Below are 10,162 nucleotides of genomic sequence, written 5' to 3'. Positions count from 1 at the left end.
CTGCTTCTAAGATCCTGCTCAAGCAGGGGAGAGACGGATGTGCTCAGCAGGCCGGGAGTCCGGAGTGCATGGACTCCAGGGGTTACCTGTGGGTATATTCTGAGCAGGTGTGGATTTCTCAATTGGCCTCCATACTTCTTTGAGCTCCAGAGCAAACCCTTCTGCACAGTGATGCCTGCCCTCCCAAGCACAACCTGTGCTGAGGTTTCCTGCCTCCTCCCTGCCACCCGTCCGCCCCGGCCCCCCATCCCTGCATAGCTCTCCCTGCAGCTGGGAACCTTCCCGTGCCAAATCCCGGCAAATTTCTCGGTTACCTCGCATCGGGCCGAGATTGCTTGCGACAGGTAAATGGGCTGCGGGTTGCCGTAATGCCAGGCGTATTTTCAGTTAATAGGGAGGGAAAATGAGGTGTCTGCAGCGATATTGGAAAGTACAAGATCGATGATCCGGCCTCGTGTCCAATCAGCAGCCTTTAATTGACTGTATTTTCTGGGTAATTGAGCCTCTCTTCCTCCAAATTGAAGTGGAAGATATAACAATACATCTTGCCAGGAGGAATTACTCATTACTTCATAATGAAATTTCCCTTTTGCCAAGGTTTGCGGTTTGGCGCTCGGCACCACTTCTCACACTCCCTCCCCCACCCGAGCACCTAAAAACAGGTTTGCCCGCCTGCACCCTGCAGCCACAGGGGCCTGACACCTCCATTATGGTGGTGGTGGGGGAAGGGGGAAAGACCACGAGTAGGACGCTGACCCTCGGCAGCCTCAGTCTCTTCACCTGTGAAATGAAAAGGCTAGACCAAGCAACAGGGCTGACATGGTATTATCATTATCATTTTTCAACATTCTGAGTGCCGTTTGCCACACTTCAGTCCCATTGTGCAGGTGGGAAAACGGAGGCCCATGATCTCACACAAGTATTAGTGGCCCGTGCAGCACTGGGCTTCAGGCTCCGGCTTCCCCTCCTTTGCCCTGAGCCTCTTTGGGACCCGTAAGTCATGGTAACCCCTCGAGAAGTCTGACTCACACCTTCCCTGGGCTCCTCAACCCAGCCAGGCCGGCGGGGGTCTGTTAGCACAGACCAGCGCTCAACCGCAGTCGGCGGGGTCCCGCAAAACCAGCCGCCTTGCAGCCCTTGTGCGCGCTCAGCGCGGCCGTCGCCCGCTTGTTAGCCAGTGATTGATTGCCTTATTAAAGCGTGTTCTTGTAAGTGTGACCAAACTGATTGCATTGCATATGTTTGGGATAATGTTCATTTTAAACAACAGGATAAAGAGGATGAGGTCGGCAGAGCCTCGAAGACGGAATGATTCTGGCCAGCAGCTCTCTAACTCTGGCATTAAATTGCCCAGTTACATAGCAAATCACTTGGTTCCTCCATCCTTGTCCCCATTTTTTTCCTGGCCTGCAGATTTACCGAATCCTCCAATGTGGTCTGCCCCACGCGTGGCTTCTCTAGTGACTATATGGACTCTGCCCTCCCAGCCAAGAACCCTGCACTCGCACCCCCCAGACACTTAGTCCCCCTGCCCCCACCCCAGGCACAGGGAAGAGTGATTCTGAACGCGCCCTTTCCTCTTCCGGTTTTTTCAGCGGTCCGAGAAATCACGAACAGCAAATCCCCTGTGCGAGGTGGCGAGGAAACTCCTGCATGGGAACCAGCCCAAGCACCAGAAGTTTTCTGCGACAGTAGAGCTGCAGATCATCCTGAAGAACTATGACCCTCAGAAGGACAAACGCCTCTGGGCTCCCGACAGGCTTTGATCCGCTCCCTCCCCCAGTTCTCCGCAAATGTTCTGGGGGGCCAGCAGCTTGGCCATCCCCCACAGGGACATCAAGGCGCTGAAGTAACTCAACAAGAGTTAGAAAAATGAGTCAAGAAGCTGGTCAAGAAGCAGGATGCCTTTCTGGCTCCAGAGTCTCTGATCAAGCAGATCCCATGAATCCTGGGCCCAGGCCCAAATAAGGCTGGCAAGTTCCCTTCCTTGTCGACCCTCAATGAGAACATGGTGACCAGAGGTGATGAAAAAGGTGTTGTGTCTGACAGTGGCTGTTGGCCACATGAAGATGACAGATGATGAACTTGTTACAACATGCACTTAGCTGTCAAGTTCCTGGTGTCACTGCTCAGAAAGGACTGGCAGAACGTCCGGGCTTTGTACATCGAGAGCACCATGGGCGAGCCGCAGAGGCTGTCCTAAGGCACAGCTTAACACACCACAGTGCTACCGTTAAAAACAAAAAATGAAAACGAAAAGAATGCACCCTTCCACCCTAGGTCTCCCTGGGGGACACGGCCCTAGGCGGTCATGCAAATGTAAGCTTAGAGCCCCTCAACAGGCTGCAAGCCTCCCTACCCCCACCCTCAGACATTTCTCGGAAGTTTAAAAGATTCTTTTGTTTCCCAGGCTTCTCCCGCTCGGTTGCTTCTATTATTCCTCAATTGAAGATCCCCCCACCCCACAGGCACCATATGTCGGCCCAAGAGTGTAGGTGTCACAGCGGACAGTTGCGGAGGATGGCCAGACAGACTGGATGGCATTCTCAAAGTGGGAACTACTTTTCCTTCTTAGCATCCTCTCCACGCACATCATCCAGGAGAGCAAGAGCAAGGTTTAGGAATTAATGAGAGGTGGGGAGGAAAAGGAGGTTGGGGCACAAATTTGGGATTTCTTCTCATGACTCCACCCTCGGCCAATCTTTGTGGCCAGGTTCTCTTTCTGTGCCTGTTCCCTAACAAAGAAATCCTCAGCCACCCTCCACCCACTTCAGTCGACTTGTAGGGGAGCCAAACTGCTGGCAGATTGAACTTCCCGAGAGACACCTTTGGGATACACTGAAATTCTGATTTGTTTAAGTTGAGGACAATCGCCAGAACAAGTCAGAAACGATGCCCCTCTTCCGGGTGTCATTTGTAAATGCAAGTGCATGGATTCGTTTGCAAGACCCAGCTAGGATGTCTCTGGATAAGCGACCTGGTCCAAACGGCAAATTTCTTCCATCACTCAGCTCCTCCCTGGCTCTGTGGGGACAGGAACATCAGACTGCATTAGGGTGAGAACAAGGCCCCGATCACCATTTGTGCCAGCTTTGGGGCGGGGGGCAAAATGTTGACCGTGGTGGGGTGGGAAAGCCAACCATATACAAAGCAAACAGAAACACCAAGTTGTTTCCAAAATTGCCTTCTCAGCAACTAAGTATGTGCAATTCTGAGCAGGAGCAGGAGAGAGAGAAAGATTGCTACTTAAAAATATCATGAAAGCATTAAGTAATTATTTAAAACAAGGCTGTTTAGAAAAATATTTGTATTTATTGCAGCTGCTCAATTGGCCTCGTTAAAGTCGGCAAGCATTTAAATTGTGTTACAATCTCATTTAAATCCTGCTCTGTTCCAGCAGGCTGAAGAGCTTGAATAGACCAATCACTTCATAATGATGATGAATGAGAAATTAATTCAGATACAAGCAAGACAATTTAGGCCTTCATCTGTTTAAATAGCCTTCCAATATTATTCGCGATTGCGGGTCACAGATTGAATCAATTGTCCAATCTTGTGAAAGTCATATCCTTGCATCTTCATCGAGATTATTTATAGCGCAGTGAGGGCTGCTGAAAGGTATACGCTGTTAACAGGGACAATTACTTAAAGGGAAGCGTTTATAAAATGGAAAACAAATGCCGGGGTAAGAAACAAATGGGATCAAAAGCAGCCATTCCAATCTGGCTCCCCGAGGGAAGGGAGCGGGTGCGGCCCCCGCAGGATAAGGGGCGCTCCTCGATTGGCCTCCGGCGTCCCCGCGGCGCAGGTGAGGCCGCGTCTGCGGGGCGCGCCAGCCTGCGCCCTGGCTGCAGTGGTGACCCCCCGACCGGCCTCGACTTCGCCTGCTCCATCCAGGTCGGGCGGGAAACCACCGGCAGGCCCTCGGCTGCGGGTGTGGCGCCGCCGCGTCTCCCCGGGAGCAGCGCCGTGCGCAAGCCACCCCAGGGCATTGCACTTGGTGCCCGGGGGTCGGCCAGCGCCGGGCACAGACCTCGGTCCGACGCGGTCGGGCCATCGTCGCACAGGTCGGAAGGCCTCGCCGCGCGCACGGGCGGGGTACTTGGAGGCTTTTGGACTCTGAAGGCTCAGCCTCCTCTTAAACTTGGCCTCCTGCTAAGCCGATGACGGGGAAGCGCCCCCACTTTCCTAATGCCGCTCCCCCTCGCCGTCCCGGGCGCAGTAAGAGGGCCCGGGGTCGCCGGGCGTCCTTCCGGGCCTAGATCCCTTCCAGGCCCGCTTCTCGGGCCTATGAGCCGCGTCCGTTTCTAAACACAAAACAAAACAAAACAAAACAAAAAATTTAAAAACAAAACTCCCCGTCTTTCCCGCATTACGTGCTCTCCCTGCCTCCTGAAATAACCCCTCGGATGAGGCAGTTCCCCGTCGCGGTCACGCTGCCGCAGGTGTCCCCACGCCTTGCCACAGCCCAACGCAGGCGAGACGGCCAGCACGATTTGGAGAGGACGTGCACCTTCCTGGGGTGTCTACCTCCCCCTCCTCCTCCCGGTCAGGCAAAGACCCAGAAGAGTGTGCGCAGGGAGGTGGGTTTGCTTTTCCCGGAATCATACACGCGAGCTTAGCCAACACTGTGTCGCGTCTACACGGGCTCGGGCCGCGGGTCCATGGGAGATGGAGCCTTTCCAGGCGGCGCCTTTGGGGGATATAAGTGAGGTGGGCTCGGAACGTAGAAGAGGGAAAGGTCGTTTGATGTGCAGAGCCTGGAGCAAAAGAAAAGAGCAAGAGGCTTCCAGCGAAGACAGAGAGGCGTCCACGGGGTACAGCACAGGCGCCACACCCGGCAGCGTCGAGGGTGTGTGTGTGTGTGCGCGCGCGCGCGCGTGTGTGTGTGCGTCCGTGTACGTGTGTGTATGTGTGTGTGTTTCCCTTCCTCTGTATTTCTGTGTTTTGAAACAAAAGCCCAACTAATGGATTCCTGGTGCTCTGAGGACCCACTCCCGGGAACGACTTTGATGTATTGCTGTCCAATTAGTGCCTTTAATTGGTGTCCTCGGGGACGGGCTGCCCGGAGCTGGGACACAGCCTCCTCTCGCCTCTCCTGCACACTGGAAAGGTAAAATTTATAACGCACTGTAGCAATCCCATGGGAGCTGGAGCCAGGGAGGGAGGCAGAGCAGGAAGGGAGAGGCACAGCTCCGTCCTGCGGAGCCCAGACCCTCCAGCCGTGGGGATGGTGGGTAAGGGTCCAGATCACCCGGTTTCTACTCAGTTTCCTGACTCCCTCTCGGGCCTGGCAGGAGGGCTCCGGCGGGAGAGTTGCTGAGGATTATGAATTTGCTCGCAGAAAGGCCAAGGGAGAGTGCATTGTCTGTAGAAGCCCACCCCATGTGGTCTCTCATCTCGTTAATAATGGCTGTTTGTTAACAAGGATGCGGAGGTTAAATAATCCGGGTGGAAGATTAAACACGCCTCATCAAGGCGCTGGGAACAAGTCGCACAGAGACCTGCGCAGGAGCCGCTGGCTCGTCGCAGCCTAGAGGAAGGTGGGAATGAACCGCCAGCAGGGAGCCCTGGGCTAGAGGAGAGGGAAGGTCCGGGCCCCCATTTCAGAGTGTCCCCCATAAAATCAGCGCGGGCCCAGCCCGTTGATGTGTTGAGTGTTGAATAGAAAAGTCTATAAAGGAACCAGCCCGAACGAAGTGTGGATGTCAAGCGCTGCCAGAGGTCTGCTGAGTTCAGAAAGGGAACCCTGGGTGTGAATCCAGGGCCACCCTTTGAGGAGGATCTATCTGCTGCCTTCCAGGCCGTACAAAGTCATAGCTCTGGGAAGTAAGAGATATTTGAACCACGTGTGAATACCACTGGATTGGAAGACAGAAGATGAAGCTTGTAGCGTGAGCTCTGCCCCTAAATAGCTGTGTCATCTGTATTACATTGTTTTCCTAGCTTCATTCTCCTACTGTATAAGGTAGACAGGAGATAGGGCTTGATAGAGAAGATGTACATATAATATTTCTTTTTCTTTCCTCCAGCTCTCACTAGAGATATGGATCCGAGCACATGTCAGATACTCTGTCTCCATTTACCCTCGGAGGGTTCAGTCAAAGAGGGTGTTATTCAGCGAATATTTGAGAGCCTGCGAGGGGCCAGTCAGTGTGCAGTGCATATTGTTTCACTGTGAGAGCAGAATATCAATTTGTATATCCCTGGGTATGTCATTCCCAAATACAACATTTTGTAAAGGAAGACGAGGGAGAAAGAGCTTGAGGGAGAGAGTGGACTAGAATGTGTGCATATGTGTAGAGCAGAGAAAGTGTAGAGTGAAGAAAAAAGGAATCCGTGAAAGAAGTGTAGGTCTTATTCAGATGGCAAGGAATCTAGCGAGGAGAAATAGTGCAGAAATAGTGCAGAAATATTTCCTTGATAGCAAGTGTGTTAGGGGGAGCAGAGAGAACGCTCTTTCCTGAAGTTCTGGAGATTTGACAGTGAGCTAAAGGTAAAGGATATCCCAGTTTGACTAGGAGTCCCATGACATATGCATCCACTATTGCCAATTTTCTATCTATATGTTGGTTCAATAGTTAGTTTGGCTTTTCAGCTAATTCCCAAAACACACCACTTACTGAATCTGCCGAATGGGGAACTCAGCTGCTGGGCTGGACTCCTCAAGCTGCTTGGGTGCCTGGGCTCCAGGAGGGGAGCGGGCAGACACTCCACTGAGGTGGTTCCTCACATCAGCAGGAACTGTGGCTCCTACCTCTCTCTGCCTTCTCTTGGAAACTCCAGGGACAAGATCTGTGGTGCTGGGCAGTGAGGTTGAACAGCTAACATCATGGAGTACTTGGCCCATGTCATTCACTGTTCTATGCCTTCCATGCATTATCTCATTTAATTCTCACAACAACCCCTTGAGGTGAGTCTACAATACTCCTCATTTTACAGACGAGGAAACTGAAGCACAGGGAGTTAGTAATTTGCCTGTGTAACACAGGTAGTAAACGGTTTGATTCCAGAGTCCACTCTAAAGCCATGTTTCTGGTGTAATATGGTGGCTGTGTCTATTTTTAAAAACCACAACTTCACTTAGCCTTCCAGAAATACAATATCCAGTTTTTGGGAGGTGGCATTCAATGAACAGTTTAGTCCAATCAATCAATCAATATTTATTGAGCATCTACTGTATGGTCACTTCCAGACTTAGGTTTACACATAATTTAAAATTATTACTATAATTTTTAAGTATCCGTTCAAGGATATGTTTATCAATTTTAGAGAGAGGAAGGGAGGAAGAAAAAGAGAGAGAGAAACATCAACCAGCTGCCTCTCATAAGAGTCCTGACAGGGAATTGAACCTGCAAACTTTTGGTGTATGGGATGGTGCTTTAACCAACGGATCCCCTAGCCAGGGTTACACCTTATTTTCTTTCTTCTCCAATTTGGTGCTGATGTGGCTTAGTTTGTGTTTGTAACGTGTTATAACTTATTTGTGCTTTGCTTGGGAAGAACTCATTTAATGATGAAAACTGTGGTTAGGGTGATTTTATGGTAGGAAATACTATTGCTTTGGCAGGGGACTTAGCAAAAGAAAGCTCATCTGTTATCTAACTTAGAGCCTGTACATATTTAGCATCTGAAACTGTATATTGTACAAAATATAAGCACTTTGAAATCTATTTATTAAAACATAAATGATTCAAGTAACTCAGCAGCACAGACTGTGGAACCAGAGTTCCTGGGTTTGAAACCACACTCTGCTGCTTACAAGCTGTATAACATTGAAAGTTTCTTAATCCCTCTGATATACAGTTTCTTCATCTGCAAAATGGAGATGATAACAATAGACATGTGATAGTTATCTATTGCCGTTACCCCAGAATTTAGTGCTGAAATCAATAAACATCACCTCAATTACTGTGGGTTGGGAATCTTTTCATGGTTGGGTGTTTCTGGCTCAAGGTCAGTCCACTGGGGCTGTGGTCTCATCTAAAGGCTCAACTGGTAGAGAATCTCCTTCCAAGCTCACTTGTGGTTGTTGACAGGATTCAGTTCCTTACTGGTGGGCTGTTTGACTGAAGGCCTCAGTTCTTCACTGGCTGATGGCTGGGGGCTTATTTCGAGTTCTTGCTCTGCGGACCTCTCCATAGGGTAGTATGTGCGTATGAGGAAGAGGGAGGGAGGTAGGGAGAGAGAGAGATGGAGAGAGGGAGGAGAGAAGGAACAGTGTTTTTGTTACCTAACCTTAGAAATGGCATTTCATCACTTTTGCCATATCATATTTATTAGAAGTGAGTCACTAGATCCAGATCTATCCTAGGCTCAAAGGGAAGGAATTATACAAGGCATCAAAACCAGGAGTCAGGGATCACTGGGGACTCTCTCAGAATCTGCTTCCCACAGACCCTATCTCATAGGGTCTTTAAGAAGATTGCATGACTTTGTAAAGATGAAGAACTTAGGCCAGCACCTGTTTGCTGGGATCCCAGGGTCATCATCTGATCCAATTGAGCACTCATTTCTTATTTCAATTTCTCTCTTTTTTTCTTGCAAAACTCTGTGAAAGACTATAGGAAGGGCAGGGCAGAGTCGCTGCTGCAAGATAAAAGGGAACAGGAAGCAAAATAGAAAGAGAATAGAATGAAAGATTTGGAGAAACTGCAGGGTTGGGTGCCTAGAGATGAGAGGTCATGTAGGAGAGTCTTGTCAGCTAGCTTGTTCCTTACTTTTCACAGGTATTCATCTAGGCATCAGGGGAGTTACAGCTTTAGCGGGAGCCATGCAAAATGATAGGGCAGGGATTTGTGCTGGGGCAATTGTCAGATGAGGGTTCCCAGTCCTGCCTGAGCTCACTTGTGGAATCAATGTGGTTAAAAGCCAATTCAAAGACGAGCAACTAAGAAGGTCAAGTCACAACGTCCAAAAGGGCCCAGTCCTGATTCCTTAAGTTCTCAGTACTGAGCAACTCAATTAGGAATGGGAGCCCAGTAGCAAAAGAGCAGAAGTGGAAGATGCATTATTACTCAGCAGTCTGAGGTAAAAGATAAAAGCTGTGCGACTAGCAAGAGAAATTGGTGCAGGAAGGGCTGGACACATTAGGCTCCCACACATGTTAGGCTGATGAGGTTTAGTTAAGATTGCAGCATCAGGCAGGAAAACATGGCTGGGACTTCATTGTCCCTGTCCAGTCATATCCTTTTTCTTTAATAAAAGAACCTCTGTTTTCAGCTCTGCAGATGGCTGCTTAAATTAAGGCTCCCTGTCCCAGCCGCCTGGCTAGGTGTGGTCATGTGATGACGTTCTGGCCAATGGGATGTAAGCAGACCTGGTGAATGTGACTTGATAGGAAATGTCCTTAAAAGGAGGGGAGGGTGCCCTTTTCTGCCCCCCCCCCCCCCCCCTTCTTCTAGCTGTAGTTTGCTATAATGGACCACAATAGCTCAAGAAGCTACCTTGGACCATCAAAAGAACGCCGTGTGTTGAGCAAGGCGGAAAAAGAAAAAAAAACAACCTAGGTCTCTGATGCTGTGGAATCCCCCTGGGCCAACTGTCTCTGGACTGTTTTTACATGAGAAAGAAACATCTGTCTTCACTGAACTGCCCTTATTTTGGATTTTCTGTCCTATGGAGCAGATCCTAATCCTAAGTAATACGGTACTTAACATTAAATAGGGCAAATGCGAATAGAAGCCACTCTTTTGCAAATTGATTGCACAAAGACAGAACTTGGAAGGGGGCATGACTCCTGGCAGGGAGGCGATGTATATGGTACGGAGCCCTGAAGTTAGACCGTCAGGGTGGGAAGCGCAGCATGGAGGGAACATAAGTTTTAAGGTCAGAGACTGATTTAAATTCTTGTTTTGTTGCTTACTGGTTGAGTGACCTAGCGAGTTGTTTAATCTTTTTGAGCTGCCGTTCCCTAATCTTGGGGTGGTAATGATAATTAAAGGAGATAATAAGCATAAAGCACTTTAATTCTTTTCCCTTTTCTTTGCTTTTTTTCTAATCTTTTACCCCTAATCCTAACTCCATTTACCCCCTGGAGTGGGAGTGGGTTTTAATTCCAAGTCTTACCTTTTCTGGGGGTGAAAGAAGATAGAGGTCACTTATATAAATTGGACCTGTTGGAATTTGTCCAGGGCCGGAGCAGACCGGTGGTGGCGGTTAT

The 10,162-nt window shown here is 49.6% G+C and overlaps 1 pseudogene; it reads left to right on the top strand.

Moving 5' to 3' along the window:
* The first annotated feature begins 368 nt into the window (after positions 1 to 368).
* Positions 369 to 2,203, top strand: LOC129062958 (60S ribosomal protein L10a-like; annotated as a pseudogene).
* The last annotated feature ends 7,959 nt before the right edge of the window (positions 2,204 to 10,162 follow it).

Source organism: Pteronotus mesoamericanus, unplaced genomic scaffold, assembly GCF_021234165.1.
Source record: "Pteronotus mesoamericanus isolate MK-2021 breed Mesoamerican mustached bat unplaced genomic scaffold, CSHL_Meso_final scaffold_85, whole genome shotgun sequence".
Classification (NCBI taxonomy): Eukaryota; Metazoa; Chordata; class Mammalia; order Chiroptera; family Mormoopidae; genus Pteronotus; species Pteronotus mesoamericanus.
The sequence above is the reverse complement of the archived record's forward strand: the minus strand, read 5'-3'. Positions and strand labels throughout refer to the sequence as shown.